The sequence below is a fragment of the Scyliorhinus torazame genome, chromosome 20 (genome assembly GCF_047496885.1).
Source record: "Scyliorhinus torazame isolate Kashiwa2021f chromosome 20, sScyTor2.1, whole genome shotgun sequence".
NCBI lineage: Eukaryota > Metazoa > Chordata > Chondrichthyes > Carcharhiniformes > Scyliorhinidae > Scyliorhinus > Scyliorhinus torazame.
The window spans coordinates 11,787,207-11,802,192 of record NC_092726.1 but is presented as its reverse complement, the minus strand read 5'-3'; the positions used below and the strand labels follow the sequence as shown (position 1 = coordinate 11,802,192).

Genomic DNA, 14,986 nt, shown 5'->3' with positions numbered 1-14,986 from the left:
GGAGTAATGACAACAGGCATTAACAGTTTTACTGTCAATTCGTTTAGCAAATCCAAGACCCCATTTTGCCTCATCACATCACCGGTGTTTCTGAGTTTGGACGGTGACCTGCACTGTGGGAGCTCGTGCATTGAATTCTGAAAAAGGAAATGAGGGGGGAGGGATGGGGAACGGGTACAGGGTGTGTCTCTATTCTGATTACAACCATCCTCGAACCAGCGCCGGTCTCGAATTCATGTGTGATCAGCAGTGCTCACATCAAAGTTTGCGTCCATGTCAGTGATGTACTTCTTTGCTTGATGTGTTTGCAGCTGATGCTCAACCTGTGGAGCGACAGATGGAGCGATAAATGGAAGGCACAGTTAACGATGACTCTTCGACGAACTTGCAACCACCGTGTTCTGCTGATCCGCACACACACTGGAGAGAATATTCCAGGTAAGACGTTTTCAAGTTAAGGGTGTTCAGATGAGTTATGAATTACATAGCAGGTAATGGAAATAGTGAAATGGAGGGGCTGGGATCTTATTGAAAGGTCCGGCTGACTCATGTATGCCATAGAGGATGCCGGCTGGAATTGAAGGCTGCTGATGAATGTGAGAAACCTTGTACAGTTGGCAAATCAAGAACGGTTTCAGCTTTGGTTCTTGTCGTGATCTCTGTATATGTAAATACATGAAGGATTAATGTGTGGTCAGTACAGTCAGATGATCACTAGAGGGCAACACTAACCGGGGGTATATAAACAACCTCAATCTGTTTCCCTGCTCTCTTTAGATGGGTTGCAGCTTGAGGACAGAAACATAGCAAGTTCTGAGTGTAAAGTATAATATTCATTGTTAATCTAAATCTATCTTGTTTAATTCAACGACGAGTAAAAGTATTGAAGAAAAGAACTCAGCAGTAAATTGATTAGTTACTCAATAAATTATTTGTCATCACTGGACAACTTTGAGCATTCGTCATCATCAAAGTTAAGTTCAACTCGGCATAAACAAACGAGTAACAAATATTACCCCCAAGTAATATGACAGATTTGTGCCCACTTGGGTATGGATGGCAAATGCCTCAATATTGGACACTTTCAGCCAACTTTCTATCAACATCCTGCGGTCCCCATTGACCAGAAACTGAAGTGGACCAGTCATATAAATACTGTGGCTAACAGAGCATGTCCCAGGCTGAGAATCCTGCAGAGAGGAACTCACCTCCTGTCTCCCCATGTCTGAAAAATCTTTCTTTGTACCCTGTTAAGAACTGATTGGGTGCCTTTTATAATGCTGTTTTGAGTGTACCTGTACATCTAACTGACTGATGAAAGATTAACTACTCCTTAAAGGGACACTGCAACAATAAAACTCTGAAAGGAAACTTAACAAATTAAATTGCAATAATTTTTTTTTGGGGGGGAGATAACACACTCTCACCCCTGCGGTGCCCATCGGTCCCGGAATGCAAGCTTTCGCAATCACCAATTTTATCGTGAATCTGCACTCCCAAGAATGCACCTTAGAACTGGATGATTTGGCCCTTCCTCGTGTCTCCCCCCAACTCCAAATGCTTGCAGCTCTAGGTGGCCAGTGTTCTCTTTGAGGGTAAATGGGCTCCACGCGTTCCAGTCTCGGCACAATCGCCTTTGTGGTCTGAGCCTTTTTCCAAATTCGAGGGTCTTTGTGTCCACCGAAAGCATACCTCTTGCTGTCACGATTCTTACCCGATGCGTAAACTGAATCCTTTCCTTTCCTCGTCCTGGATGACCTTGTGGGGCTGGCGCTCGCGACCTTTCTTGCTGTATGCCTTTGGTGGTTCATCAATCAATTCCCTTTACCTAAACGTAATAAGACAATGACATAATAATCCCAATTTCCAGGCCTTTGATTCCCCACTCCCGACAACAAGACCTTCCATTTCTCACCACCACGCGATTTCTCCGCCATAGATCGTCTGTCCTCCCAATTTATCGTTCTTCTCCCCCCACGCCTGTGATAGACCTGCACTAATCGACACTCCGCCACCACCCCTCCCGCCAACTCACCATTACCTCTGAGATCACCCACCCTCCCTCCCGGCTTGGCCATTGTTGATCCTGCGGCCTTCACTGACCGGCTCTCTTACATAGAACATACAGTGCAGAAGGAGGCCATTCGGCCCATCGAGTCTGCACCGACCCACTTAAGCCCTCACTTCCACCCCATCACCGTAACCCAATGACCCCTCCTAACCTTTTGGGCAATAAGGGCAATTTATCATGGCCAATCCACCTAACCTGTACGTCTTTGGACTGTGGGAGGAAACCCGAGCACCCGGAGGAAACCCACGCAGACATGGGGAGAATGTGCAGACTCCGCCCAGTGTGAAATCGAACCTGGGACCCTGGCGCTGTGAAGCCACAGTGCTATCCACTTGTGCTGCTGTGCTGCCATATTCTTGTGAAGTAGGGAAGGTGGCGGCAAAACTCCCCAGCCTTGGCGGGTGAATCCTGACCGCCAGGTTTCCCGCATCTCCCCCCCCCCCCCCTCCTCTTCCCCAGTCCCGGCACACCAGGTAAGTAACAATTCTGTACGTTAAGTCTTGCTTAGATTTGAACCCAAATTCCAGTGGCGAAGTGATCATGTCACCACCAGCCTGATGTTTCTGACGAGCGACGAGGAGATCTGGCTGTGCAGAAAATGGTCCCTGTCAGAATCCGTTGAAAGGGGCCTTTAGCTGAAATGCATTGTAATTTCTTCCCTGAAAGCAGAGCTGAATATAGATCTGCATAACATTACTGTGGAAAAGTCATGGACTGTTACAATCCACTGGTAATTCGTGGAATTTCCGTGTGGGGGAATCGAGAGGAGGACTGGGGTCTGGGTTGCAAAGTGATGCACTATCAATTACGACGAGCCGAGAGTAGAACGTAATCGAGGCTTTATTACAGCAAGATGTGTGGCCTCCTACAGCAGCTTATGAAATGGCTGCTGTTCGGAGAGCACACACATTTATACTCCGCCTCCTGGACGGAGCCAACAGGCAGGGATCTACCCCCGTACCTGTAGAACAGGGGCCTTACCGTAATACCCATATATACAATATAATACAACAGTGGTGACTACCACACAAAGGAAACCTGTTCTTTGACACAGGTACAGGCTACAAGTTGTAAATTATTGTGATGTTGCTGATTATAATGTCAGTGTAATGAGAACCCACACAGTGAGCTGCTGTGCAGAATTGAAACTCATGGCTTCAGTCCACCCAGCTACGCTAAATCATCAGTGCAACTGGAGTGTCATCCGTTTCTGGGCACCAGATTTGGGGAAGGATGTCAGGACCCTGCGGAGGGTGCACAAGAGGTTCACCAGGAGGGTTCCAGGGTCGAAAGTCTCCAGTGTTGTGAAAATAGGAGCTGGGGATCTCCTCCTGAGCTATTCCATTTATCCGCTCCCAGGAGGTGAGCAGCACCGGCTGGGGCAGCGTTTACTGCCCTTCCCTACTTGCAGTTGAGGAGGCGGTGGTGAGTCGTCACTGAGAATTCTTGAAGTCCAATAGGCCGAGCCTCAGTTAGGGTCTTTAGCAGGAATTCAGAGGTTTATTCTCCAAACCCTGGAGTATTTCATGTGCCTGCGTTGTGCATTGAAGTGTCGAGTCTGAGTCAGTAATGAGTCAGTATGAAGGAAGTGATTTGGTGCATTAGAATTCTGTGCATGTTGGCGAGTGTGGACTTGACTCTATAATGGCACACCCACAGTCTAAGTTAGAATCAGTAAGCGGTAAACGGAGACATTCACAGCCCCTATGGCACCTAGCCTGGTTTGTTCGAGGTAGCCGGCAGTGCTGTTAAAACCTGTTCCTGATTACTTCCCAGTGACCCCCTGCCAGAACAGTCCCATCTGGACACTGGGGAGAAGGGCACCCAAATTAACTGTGAGGCCCCGTGCGGTCGACTGCCTTGCTGTTGCTGTCCAGGTTCAGATGTGACATGTGGCCGTTTGGACATGGGGACGTAGGGACACCGGGAGGAAGTGCAACCGAGTCGGAATCAACAGCTTACAGAAGTGGGATCCACGGGAAAACGCAGGGCGAGACTCTTTGGCCTCCCCGTGTTTAGCCAGCCGGATTTTAACTGGATTGACGGTAGGATTCCTACGTCTGCCCTCTCAACATGCGGGCTCGTGTGCAAGAAGTCAGCCAAGGTCACCATCCCTGGTCACTGGCTACTGACTGCTGCTGCTACATGACAATGGTGGCAATGCCACAGGAAGCCAGGTCCCGCTTTAGGGTGAGTTGAGAGCAGGCGATGCGCATTGAAGATTGAGCAGGAATTCATCCCACAACATTCAGTTGAAAGCTAGTCTCCAAAATGAATGCCAAACTACCCGTGATTGGTGTGAAAATCCATCTGATTCTCTGATATCCTTCTGGGAAGGAAATCCGCCGCCCTGACCCGGTCTGGCCCACAGGTGACACCAGGCGCACAGCTATGCGGTTGACTCTTAACTGGCCTCAGAAATAGCCACTCAAGTTGTAAGGAGCCACCGGGTGGACTGTCGCGGTTCAGGATTGTGGCTTGACTTCTCCTTTCCAAGGGTGGTTCGGGGGCAACAAGTGATAGTCTTCGAGTTCCTGCCATCCACTCGCGTGATGGGCGAAAGGGGAATTTAAGGTTGAACGGGACACTCCACCTCGTGCAGCTGATCACTGAGCCATCGATGGCACTTGTCAAAGTCGCCAGTTCAAAACTGAGTAACATTTTATCTCCAATCCCCTACCTGCATTCTTTTTTTTTTAATATAAATTTCGAGTACCCAATTCATTTTTTCCAATTAAGGGGTAATTTAGCATGGCCAATCCACCTACCCTGCACATCTTTGGGTTGTGGGGTGAAACCCACGCAGACATGGGGAGACTGTGCATCAATGGTTCCTCTTGCCTCCTGCGATTATCTAAATTATGCCTACCTGGGAAAATGGACCAACATCAGGGGTATAGGCATAAGTCCTGCCGTCCCAAAGAACTGTCTTTCTCAAGTTAAATCCGTCCCAATACTTCCTCTGGCTCAAGGTGGACGTGTGCTGGAGCCGAGACATCTTTCGCACTTCGTTTTGCGTTAAATTGCTCAAATTTACTGGTGTTTAGTCAGGATTCTAGAATTCAAATGTGTTTGCAACTTTTACTTTCTAACTCTTGGACACTAATCGTCTCCCCTCTCTTCTCTGGTCCTTGATTCCTTCTGTGTTAAACGTTCCTCCTCCTTGCTGAATCCCTCACCGTGTCATTGAAACCTACACTCAATGGCACCTGCTTCCCTTATTTCAATTTTGCCCCAGGCCCCAGAATTCCCGAGGAGATCACAAGGATAAGAAGGAATGAAGCCCTGGAGTGGTTTGAAAACACGAGTGAGTGTCATTACAATTGAGATGTCCCATAACCAGGAGCGAGGGGTGTATGAGAAGTGTCGATTGTCATGTGAGAGTACCTTTAAGAAATGGGTGTTTATCGAATAGCTGTCGTGGGTGTACCTTTAAGAAATGGGTGTTTATTAGATAGCTGCAGTGATGTCAGAGGGTGGGTGGAGCTGGGCTGTCTGTCTGCTTTTACTTTCACTTTGTACTCGCAGCTACAGGGTGTGTTTAGTTTTGTTTTAGGTTTGGAGAAGCTGCAGTCACAGCAAGATGTGTATGGATCTCTGCAAGCTAAAGAATGTTCACTTGGTGATTTCAAAGTGGTAACTGCTCTCAGTAGAGAAGTTAAACCTGATGTCTTTCTGTAAAGAGGGTTCTTTTTGTCTTATGGCTGTTGCAAGGAAAGATTAAGAGTTACTTATAGAGTACTGTATTCTTTGGGGGATTTATTGGTGTTGATAGTTGTTAAGATGTTTACAGTGGGTTTATAAAGTGTTAACTGGTTTCATAAATAAAGTGTTTTAATTTAAAAGTACTTTAAAGCTCTGGTGCACCACACCTGTAAGGTAGGCCCGTGTGCTCCCCATAACCACAATCTATTAAAAGTTGTGGGTCAGGTGAACTCCATGGTACACTTTGGGGTTCTCTAAACCCTGGCCCATAACGAGATGAACGAGCGGAGCGGAGATGGGTGGAGGGAGCAGAGACTCGGGCAGGAGAGTTCTGAATGGCGTCGAGTTGCCAGAGGAGAGGCTAGACAGGAATGCTTCAGAACAGTCAAGTTCAGAGGTAGCAGTGTTGTGAACGAGGGTTTCAGCAGCGAACAAGCTGAGGCCAGAACAGAGTGGGACAGTGGAAAGAGGCACCCATTGCCGTGTGGTGGAAGCAACAAGATGGGACACCAAGGCTGTGAACACTCGGGTTCAGCCTCAAGATGGGTTGCCGGGGAGAGCGACGGAGCCAACGGTGAGGCCGCGGAGTTTGCCAAGGGGACCAAAGATTATGGGCTGGATTCTCCGGTTTTCCCCGGTCACGTGTTTCTCGGTGGCCCGTCATCCGCTGGCGAGGGGATTATCTGTCCGCGTTGCTGTCAATGGGATTTCCCATTGAAGCCACCCGTCGCTGCCCGGGAAATCCTTGACGGGAAGGGAGTGGGGGGGTGCGCCACCGGCGGGACCAGAGAATCCTGCTGCCGGCCGGAGAATTCCGGCCAATTGCTTCTCTATTCCCAATACCTAGCTGGGAGATTCCTGCTCACCCAGCGCTGGATGTCACACGAGGGGTCTGGCGATAGCGGAGGGGTCAGGAGAGGCGGAGGTGAGGCCAACCTGGGGTATCACCAGCTTCCATGCACAGGGCGGTTAACCCACCAGATGGCAAGCCCAGGCATTCACGGGCTGCAGCTGATGCCTCGCTGCTCGCTGGCTGCAGCGGCCTCCCCCCAACAGGCGCTGGAATGTGGCGACTCGGGGCTTTTCACAGTAACTTCATTGAAACCTACTCGTGACAATAAGCGATTATTATTATTATTAACTCTCTTCAAACTTACTTTCGACATCCGACAGCATGGTTCATGACCCATCACCTCATAAATTGCACAAACCAGAAATTAGATTATAGCGGGCAGAATAGAAATCCATTTCACTTGAGATATGAAACCCTGCTTTCGACTGAAGACCTAATGGAGAACAAATCTGACCTTTGATCGATTCTGACATGAGAAGCGCTGCCAGAGTTTTTCCATCTTATTTTTTAGTCGACCAAGGTGAGTAAGATTGTTCTGCACAGCCTCGTGTATTGATCTCTGCTGCCTCCTACAAGAGTGATAATAAAAAGAAAAGTGATTGTCAAGGGCAACAGCTACTCGGGTACTTTACCATCGACAGTGCACAGGCAACCTGCCTTGGGCTTCATGATTTTATTGACTATGATCTGCGCGCCGCTGAACTTTGACCTCTTGGTCCTTTACAACGCAATTTCCACATGCAGGGCCTCCTATCTTTATTCTTGACAGAAGGTGTTTGGCAACGTCGTCCTGTGCCACATGATTCCCCATGCATACAGTCAGAAGGTCAGAAGTGGGGATGTGCATTAATGATTGCAGAGTGTTTAATTCAGTTCACCACTCCTCATATAATGAAGCCGTCCACCCCCCAAACGCAGCAAGACCCGGAGGAAATCGGGCCAACAACAGCCTCACCGCACAAGTGAGAGGCAGCAACCTCCGTCAGGAGAGCATCCAACCAGTCACACCTGTCAGAGTAAGTAGTTTAAATCCTGCCAGTGGCCAGGGACAACAGGGTGTGACTGCAAGTCAGGCAGGTAAAGAGAACCAGCAGTCAGGAACTCGGGAGCCTCAGCCCTTGACCCTGTCCAACAGGTATGAGGCACTTGCTCCCTGTGTGGATGGGGAACAGGGCTGCAGGAAGGATGAGTCAGCTGACCAAGGCACCATGGTTCAGCAGGCCATTCAAGGGGAGGGAGTAAATAGGCAAGTTGTAGTTGTAGGGGATTCTATTATCAGGGGGATAGATAGTATCCTTTGTGAGCAGGATAAAGAGTCCCGCATGGTATGTTGACTGCCCGGTGCTAGGGTGCGGGACATCTCTGACCGGCTTGAAAGGATACTGGAGAGGGAGGGGGAGGATCCAGTTGTTGTGGTCCATGTCGGTACCAACAACATAGGCAAGTGTAGAAAAGAGGACCTGTTTAGAGATTATAAAGAGCTAGGATTCAAATTTAAAAAACAGGTCCTCAAGGGTCATAATCTCCGGATTACTGCCCGAGCCACGTGCAAATTGGCATAGGGAGGCAAGAATAAGGGAAATTAACAAGTGGCTGAAAGAGTGGTGTGGGAAAGAGGGGTTCCTTTTCATGGGACACTGGCATCAGTTCTGGGACAGGGGGGACCTATACCTTTGGGATGGTCTCCACCTGAACCGAGCTGGGACCAGTGTTCTGGCGAAAAGAATAAATAGAGTGGTCAATAGGACTTTAAACTAGAGATTGGGGGGGAAGGGAAAGTCAGGGAACCAAGAGGTGAAGTAATCAGTGGGAAGCGTAGCTGCTTAGGAATACAAAAAAGCACGAAAAGACAAAACTCAGGAGAGGTTACGATAGTCCCAATCCCACAAAATATGACACAGTGTATGAAAGGCTCAGTAAACCAAGGTCCACCACACTAAGAAAACAAAAAGGGACGGTCAATAGAGAATTAAAGGTGCTATATTTAAATGCGCGCAGTGTACGGAACAAGGTAGATGAGCTTGTGGCCCAGATTGTGACTGGCAGGTATGGTGTGGTAGGCATCACAGAGTCGTGGTTGCAGGGGGTTCAGGACTGGCATTTAAACATCCAGGGATTCACAACCTATCGAAAAGACAGAGAGGTGGGCAGAGGGGGCGGGGTTGCCTTGTTCATTAGGAATGAAATTAAATCAATAGCACTAAACGACATAGGGTCAGATGATGTGGAGTCTGTGTGGGTAGAGTTGAGGAACCACAAAGGCAACAAAAACATAATGGGAGTTATGTACAGGCCTCCTAACAGTGGTCAGGACTGGGGGCACAAAATGAACCACGAAATAGAAAGTGCATGTCAGAAAGGCAAGGTCACAGTGATCATGGGGGACTTCAATATGCAGGTGGACTGGGTAAATAATGCTGCCAGTGGACCCAAGGAAAGTGAATTCATTGAATGTTTACAGGAGGGCTTTTTGGAACAGCTTGTGATGGAGCCCACGAGGGAACAGGCCATTCTGGACTTAGTGTTATGTAATGAGCCAGACTTGATTAAAGATCTTAAAGTAAGGGAACACTTAGGAGGCAGTGATCACAATATGGTAGAATTCAATCTCCAATTTGAAAGAAAGTAGGTAGAATCAGATGTAAAGGTGTTACAGTTAAATAAAGGTAACTACAGGGGCATGAGGGAGGAACTGACGAAACTCGACTGGGAGCAGAGCCTAGTGGGAAAGACAGTAGAACAGCAATGGCAGGAGTTTCTGGGAGTAATTGAGGACACAGTACAGAGGTTCATCCCAAAGAAAAGAAAGGTTATCAGAGGGGGGATTAGGCAGCCATGGCTGACAAAGGAAGTTAGGGAATGCATCAAAGCAAAAGAGAAAGCCTATAATGTGGCAAAGAGTAGTGGGAAGTCAGAAGATTGGGAAGTCTACAAAAACAAACAGAGGATAACAAAGAGAGAAATAAGGAAAGAGAGGATCAAATATGAAGGTAGGCTAGCCAGTAACATTAGGAATGATAGTAAAAGTTTCTTTAAATACATTAAAAACAAACGGGAGGCAAAAGTAGACATTGAGCCGCTCCAAAATGACGCTGGTAATCTAGTGATGGGAGACAAGGAAATAGCTGAGGAACTAAATAAGTACTTTGCGTCAGTCTTCACAGTAGAAGACATGAGTAATATCCCAACAATTCAGGAGAGTCAGGGGGCAGAGTTGAATATGGTAGCCATCACAAAGGAGAAAGTGCTGGAGAAACTAAGAGGCCTAAAAATTGATAAACCTCCAGGCCCAGATGGGCTACATCCTAGAGTTTTAAAGGAGACAGCTGAAGAAATAGTGGCGGCGTTAGTTATGATCTTTCAAAAGTCACCGGAGTCAGGGAAAGTCCCAGAGGATTGGAAAATCACTGTTGTAACCCCCCTGTTCAAGAAGGGAACAAGGAAAAAGATGGAAAATTATAGGCCAATTAGCCTAACCTCGGTTGTTGGCAAGATTTTAGAATCCATTGTTAAGGATGAGATTTCTAAATTCTTGGAAGTGCAGGGTCGGATTAGGACAAGTCAGCATGGATTTAGTAAGGGGAGGTCGTGCCTGACAAACGTGTTAGAATTCTTTGAAGAGATAACAAATAGGTTAGACCAAGGAGAGCCAATGGATATTATCTATCTTGACTTCCAAAAGGCCTTTGATAAGGTGCCTCACGGGAGACTGCTGAGTAAAATAAGGGCCCATGGTATTCGAGGCAAGGTACTAACATGGATTGACGATTGGCTGTCAGGCAGAAGGCAGAGAGTTGGGATAAAAGGTTCTTTTTCGGAATGGCAACCGGTGATGAGCGGTGTCCCGCAGGGCTCAGTGTTGGGGCCACAGCTGTTCGCTTTATATATTAACGATCTAGACGGGACTGGGGGCATTCTGGCTAAGTTTGCCGATGATACAAAGATAGATGGAGGGGCAGGTAGTATGGAGGAGCTGGGGAGGCTGCAGAAAGATTTAGACAGTTTAGGAGAGTGGTCCAAGAAATGGCTGATGAAATTCAACGTGGGCAAGTGCGAGGTCTTGCGCTTTGGAAAAAAGAATAGAGGCGTGGACTATTTTCTAAACGGTGACAAAATTCATAATGCTGAAGTGCAAAGGGACTTGGGAGTCCTAGTCCAGGATTCTCTAAAGGTAAACTTGCAGGTTGAGTCCGTAATTAAGAAAGCAAATGCATTGTTGTCATTTATCTCAAGAGGCTTGGAATATAAAAGCAGGGATGTACTTCTGAAGCTTTATAAAGCACTAGTTAGGCCCCATTTAGAATACCGTGAGCAATTTTGGGCCCCACACCTCAGGAAGGACATACTGGCACTGGAGCGGGTCCAGCGGAGATTCACACGGATGATCCCAGGAATGGTAGGCCTAACGTACAATGAACGTCTGAGGATCCTGGGATTATATTCACTGGAGTTTAGGAGGTTGAGGGGAGATCTAATAGAAACTTACAAGATAATGAATGGCTTAGGGTGGATGTAGGGAAGTTGTTTCCATTAGCAGGGGAGACTCGGACCCGGGGGCACAGCCTTAGAATAAAAGGGAGTCACTTTAGAACAGAGATGAGGAGAAATTTCTTCAGCCAGAGAGTGGTGGGTCTGTGGAATTCATTGCCACAGAGGGCGGTGGAGGCCGGGACGTTGAGTGTCTTTAAGACAGAAGTTGATAAATTCTTGATTTCTCGAGGAATTAAGGGCTATGGAGAGAGAGCGGGTAAATTGAGTTGAAATCAGCCATGATTGAATGGTGGAGTGGACTCGATGGGCCGAATGGCCTTACTTCCGCTCCTATGTCTTATGGTCTTATGGTCTAACCATCTTCTCGTGACACCCAACAGCGTGACCCTTGTTGGTACACTCAGCAGGAATATCCTGGCGGTTACCATCGACCAGCAGCTTAACCAGACCAGCCGCATAAATATTGTGGCTGGGAATTCCGAGGCAAATAACACATCCGCCGCACAAACGAAAACACAAAACGCTGGGCAATCTCAGCAGGTCTGACAGCATCTGTGGAGCGGGAGAAGGGAGCTAACGTTTTGAGTCTGGATGACTCTTTGTCAAAGCTGGAGAGGACTGGAAATGGGGTCAGATTTATAATGCTGTTAGGGGGGTGCGGGCAGCAGTGGGCTGGATAGGGGGCCAGTGGTGGGTGGAGATTGACAAAGATGTCGTGGACAAAAAGACAAAGGGAATGTAAATGGGGTGATTAAGGCTAAGAAGGGAGCTGATAATGGCACATTAAGAGATTAGAATGTGTTAATGGCAGGACAAAGGTGAGCGGTGTGTCAAAGGGCATCTTGGAACAAGGAACTGATGGCCCAAGTGGGGTGGGAGAGGATACCCACCAGGATGGTCTCAGGAGTCCACCACCACTCGCCTCCACCTGGCTGAACTTGTCCTCTCACTGAACAATTTCCCCTTTAACTTGTCTCACTTCCTCCATACCCGCATGGGTCCCAGTTTTGTCAAGCCCTCCAACCCCGCACCTCCACATGAAGGAGACTGGACAACACACTCGGTCTTCCCTGGATTGCTTGAAAACGCCCCAAATTTCCCGAGCAACCCCCAAGAGCCCGGGTCTGAAATGTACAACAATACATCATCTGCGTACAAACACACTATGCTGCAACGCCGCTGCGCGCCCCCCCCCCCCCCCCCACCCTCACTAACCCCCTCCATTAGCCCAGGCCCCTCAGCTCAATCGCCAAAGGCTCAAACGCCAACGCGAACAAGAGGAGGGGGACATGGGCACACCTGCCTTGTTCCCCGGAACAGCAGGAAGTACTCCGACTGCGTCTCATTCATCCGCACACAGGCTGTCGGATCTTGAAATAGCAACTTTACCCAAGCCACAAACTTGGGCCCAACCTCAAACTTCTCCAGCGCCACGAACAGATACCTCCACTCCACTCTGAAAAATGCTTTCTCCGCATCCAACGGCACCACCTCTAGCTCCCTGCCCTCCGCCGGAGGAAGCACCACCTTCAGCAGTCCCCGTACATTCGATGACAGCTGCCTGCCCGTGACGAATCCCATGTGATCTGCCTCCTCCACCACCTTCGGAAGACACCCCTCCAGCCTCACCGCCAGCACCTTAACCAGTGTCTTGATATCCGCATTCAGAGGGCCTCTACGACCCACACTCCACCGGGTCATTATCCTTTTCCAAAACAATGAAATAGATGCCTACCTCATAGTCTCCGGTAAGCCCCTGCCCCCTTTGCCATCGCCTCAAACATTGCCACCATCAGTGGCGGCAACGTGAGCTTGAACTGTTTATAGACCTCAGCCGGGAACTCACCCAGCCCCGCCCCCTTAACCGACTGCATCTTCCTTATCGCTACCTCCACTTCCTCCAGACCTAACGGCTCCTCTCACCCGGCCCGTTCCACCTCTCCCACCACTGACCACTCCAACCGCTCCAAAAACTCCCTCGTCCCTGACTCATCGTCCGGTGGCTCCGACATTTATAACCCCCCCAGAAAAGTCCTCAATCACCCCATTCACCTGGTCCGGAGCCCCCACCACCCCTCCTGTCCCATCGCTAATCTGCACCGTCTCCCTCGCCGCTGCCTGCCGGGGGAAGCTGGGCCGCTAGCAAACGACTGGCCTTCTCCCCGGACTCATCCTCAATCCCACGCGCTCGTCTCAACTGCTGAACCGCCCTCCCCATAGACAGAAGGTCAAACCTCGCCTGCAACTCCATCCTTCTCACCAAGAACCCTGGGTCCGGATCTCCCGCGTACCTTCTATCCAGTTCCAAAATCTCCTCTATCAGCTCCTGCTGCTCCCGCGCCTGCCTATCCACCTTCCTCTTAAATGCAATGACCTCCCCCACCCTTACTACCGCCTTCAATGCCTCCCAGACCCCCGACCGCGAGACCTCACCATTTTGATTAATCTCTACATACTCCTCCAGCACCCTCCCCGACTTAATGCAAAAGTTTGGGTCTGCCAACAAGCCCACATCTAGCCTCCACGCCGGCCTCTAGGCATTCCCGGCCCCCTTCTCCAAATCCACATCCACCCAGTGCGATGCAAATACCAACATCATGGCCGAGTACTCTGCCTTATTTACCCTAGCCAGCCACGCCTTTCCTTACACAAAAAAGTCACTCCTCGAACACACCTTGAGCACCGAGGAGAAAAACGGATACTCCCTGACAACGCCCCCCCCCCCCCATCCTCGAGGGGTCCAGTGAGCGTCTCCTCGATCTATCCATCCATATTCCAACCCCCAACCCAATATCAGCTGCTGGGTATCCAGATCCCGTATGGCAGCTGGCATCCACCTCACAAACGTGGTCCCAGTTCGGGGCATACACACAAACCGACACCATCAATCTCCCATCCTGCGCACTGCCCTCCTGATCCCACCTTCTCCATTTGGAACCTCACCCATTTATCCACCAGTATGAGAACCCCCCCCCCGCGCACGGCTGTCGGAGTAGGCTCACCCAGCCCTATCTGGTCCTTGACCCTCAGGTGGGTCTCCTGTAACAGCACCACATCCGCCTCCAAGCCCTTCAGATGCGAGAAAACCCACGCTCTCTTCACCGGTTCCAGCCCTCCCACGTCACCACTCTGACTGGGGGTCTCTCACCCCCCCTCCCCACTTCTGACCTGCCATGCCTATCCTTCCAGGCCTCGCCCCGCAGACAGGGTCCTGCCCCGGCCCAGGTCACTGAAGACCCACCCCCCCCCCACAACAACCCCTCTGTCAATTCCTCTTGAAAGCACCTCCCCCAGTATCGACTCCATGTCCACACCATTCGCACCTCCCAGGCCCATCGAAAACCCCCCACACAGGTTCCAACAGCCCGACAGACAATCTTGAGTTAATTTCCTCTCGTCCCATTCTGTTCAAGCTTTGAGCCTGATTGTGGGTGGAGCGGTGACATTTTCAGCATCAGATAAGGAAATATCAGAAACTGAGGAATGGCAGAATCTGTAAGCTACACTCACAACCCAATTAAGTGAAAAAGCTTTGACTTTTGAAGGCATAGATCTATCCTTTCAAGATGAAATGCCGCTTGACATCAGTGTGATGTAGATTCCTTGGCTTGGTGCATTCGACCGTACAACTATATCCAAGCACCTTTCAGATAAAATGAACTGGTCAGGTGGCTATCAATCTGAGGGGCTGGAAGAAGTTTGATTAACACCTTGTACCCAACCTCAAGAGAAAGCAAGTTTGATATTTGACACTGACACTGACCTCCTGGTTACCACCGCAGTGTTGTTGCAGGCCACAGAAATTACTTTTTAGTGTGCATTTAGTTGCAAGTTGCCATCTGTGGAATCTGTTCCGCAGGGATCAG

The 14,986-nt window shown here is 49.3% G+C and overlaps 1 pseudogene; it reads right to left on the bottom strand.

Moving 5' to 3' along the window:
* Positions 1-1,509: 1,509 nt before the first annotated feature.
* Positions 1,510-5,069, bottom strand: LOC140397059 (large ribosomal subunit protein eL42-like; annotated as a pseudogene).
* Between the last annotated feature and the right edge of the window lie 9,917 nt (positions 5,070-14,986).